This window comes from Mixophyes fleayi, chromosome 10 (genome assembly GCF_038048845.1).
Source record: "Mixophyes fleayi isolate aMixFle1 chromosome 10, aMixFle1.hap1, whole genome shotgun sequence".
Lineage (NCBI taxonomy): Eukaryota > Metazoa > Chordata > Amphibia > Anura > Limnodynastidae > Mixophyes > Mixophyes fleayi.
Window position 1 is genome coordinate 58615146 of NC_134411.1, and position 2962 is coordinate 58618107.

The 2962-nt window shown below is 35.3% G+C and overlaps 1 pseudogene; it reads right to left on the bottom strand.

The window, feature by feature from the left end:
• Window positions 1-1807: 1807 nt before the first annotated feature.
• Window positions 1808-1925, bottom strand: LOC142104734 (5S ribosomal RNA; annotated as a pseudogene).
• Between the last annotated feature and the right edge of the window lie 1037 nt (window positions 1926-2962).

The following is a 2962-nucleotide window of genomic DNA, read 5'->3' on the forward strand; positions in this document are numbered from 1 at the left end:
CGGCTGTACTGAATACTCGTTCAGAGTACACACTGGAGGGTGGGCAGCTTAGGTATTGCAAAGCAAATTTGTACATGGGTTTCCAAATGTCCTGCTTTTCCTCCCAGTAAGGAAAGGGACTGTCTGACATTTCCATATCAATTACCTCTTGAAAATAATCCTCCACCATCCTTTAGAAATTTATAATGCTGGGCGCTCATCAAATGATATACCTAAAAATGCAGACCTAGTGATCCAATGATGTTTCAAAACCAATCAATAGATAGTTGCTAACATTTATTAAAATACAATAAAAATACAATAAAGGTATAGTCACGTGTTACCATGAATATATGGCTAATGAATAATGAGATAATGATATGTACATTAAATGGAATTATATCACTTGAATTGATAACGTGATCTACACAATAATGTACATGATATCAACCTGACTGCATACTGACAGATAAATACATGGACAATAAATGAATAACATTAATGGAAATCTAAAAAATAGTCCATATAACACAGTTCTATTTATCCGGATTGGTGATGCGTGCTGCTGAGGAAATACCCCATAATAAAATTGTCAATATAAATATAAAAAATAAAAATAAAAACAGTCCTCATGAGGGTTGTAAACTTCCAATTCAGAGAGATCCGTCACGCTTACATACATGTATCAACAATGATGAATGTATCAGAAAATTTAGTTGTATAGATCCATGCAGAAATTATACTTGCGATTTGAAGTTTAGCGGGTGTGGGGTTCAACCTTTGCATTAAATCCAGTATAGTGTCCCAATGATAGACAGACATACAAATTATCAGCTGGTCCAAAAATGAAAAAATAAAAAGTAAAAGAAGGGGAGATAGTTGAGCAGCGGGTGATCACGCCGCTGCTGTTAGCGGCTAACGGTGCGTTCCACTGTGAAGCACAAACGCACTTCCGGTATTGACGTCACTTCCGGATAGTGCTTTAGGCCAATAGAATGATAATGGGTGGATAATGGGTGGAGACCCAACGCGTTTCGTCCTGCTCCGGACTTTCTCAAGGGCTATTGTGAACATCTGTGATCCTGTGGTTTAAATATGCTGGGATTGAACCTGATAGGTTCCCAAATCTAACGTGCTTAAGTCTCTGTTCTCCGTATTAAGCGCTCTTTGTGTACAAATTACAATATATTCTTAATGGTTGCATCAATCAGCGTAATATTCTTATATTATATGCATCCCCAAAATCGTACAGCAATGCACAGTGTGTATAATCATATTATAGTTGTCTCAAATTACCCCATTGCAATGATGTTATACAATTATTAACAAAAATAGAAAAATAAAATAAAAATAAAAATAATAAAAATAAAAATAATAATAAAGATAAAAATAAAAGTAAATTAAAATAAAAATAAAAATAAAAATAATAATAATAATAAAAATAATAAAAATATAAATAAAAATAAAAATAAACATAAAAATAAAATTAAAATAAATAATATATACACATAAAGGGCACAGCAAAGATTTATCAATGGGAACAGAGTCTATTTACAATGTCATAAGGAAACCATTTTAATAAATGACAAGATGTTATGATAACCTATTACTGTTACATGATCCTTTTGGACCTAATGGTATATATTTTTTGTACAGTCTAGTCATGGTAACTCATAATGAAGATTGAGGGAACGAGTATGATATTAGACAGTGATAAGATAGCATTTATGGGGATCCCATGTTCTATATCTGATTTCTCTTATAAATCCACTTCTTTTTGTCTGGGCATAGTGCATATAGCAGTGGAGAGCGTGAGGGATGGGAAAAGAACCTACAGCACCGGGTATTCATAGGTAGTCTCCTATCCCATTACTTACCTGGCCCTCTCTGCTTGGCTTCCAAGGTCGGCTGGGATTGGGCATAGCCAGAGAGGTATGGCTGTAAATTCAAAGATCCCACTACCCACTTTTACCATGCCCCCTGTACACTTCCCATCTATCCATGTGGAATATGGCTGGAATATGTAAATTCATTACAAAGAAAGGTCGAATTCGATATTGAGACCCTTGGGTGCCAATGTCTTCAGATAATAAATAGCCTTAGTTTCCTCTTTATTAAGGTATTTCGTCAAGTTCCCTCCTCTCCAATTTTTATTTATTTTCTTAAATCCAATAAATGACATCCCTTCATACTGGCAGTTGTGTGCGTCTTTAAAGTGCTTAGACACATGATGGTTTTCAAACCCAATAGTGATGTTCCTCATATGTTCTCTAATCCTTTCCTTTAAGAGTCTAATAGTTCTACCTACATATTGTTTACCACAACTACATTGTAGTAGGTAAATAACGTGCCTACTATTACAGGTAATGAATTCCTTTATCTGATATGTTTTGCCACTGACCTCAGAGTGATACTCTGTAATTGGCCTAGTACTCCTGCACCTTAATCTTGTGCAGTTCGAGCACTGTCCACAGTAATAGAATCCTTTTTTGGTGTTATGTAGCCAGTTACCAGTCTTTTTAGATTCTTCTTTGGGGATATAGCTGGAAGTTAGTTTTTGTTTGAAGTCAGGGGCTTTCCTAAAGGACATACAGGGTTTTGCTGGTAATATAGACCCCAATAGGTCATCCTGTTGTAGAATGTACCAATGCTTTTGGATGATTCGTCTAATTTTATCTGATTCCTGGGAATAGTTTGACACAAAGAATATCCTATCGTTATTCAGTGTAGTGGGTCGTATGGATTCCTCCTTACCACTAATACTTTTGTTTTTATATTTAAGTAACTGACTCCTATCAGTATCCTGAAGTTTATTGAAGGCTTGGCCAACTATGTGAGGATCATATTTCTTGTCAATAAATTGTTGCTTCATTTCTTTACCTTGTTCAATAAAATCCTCTATTGCTGTACAGTTACGTCTAATACGAGTGAACTGACTAAATGGTATACTGCGTAGCCAGTTCGGATGATGACTGCTATTGGC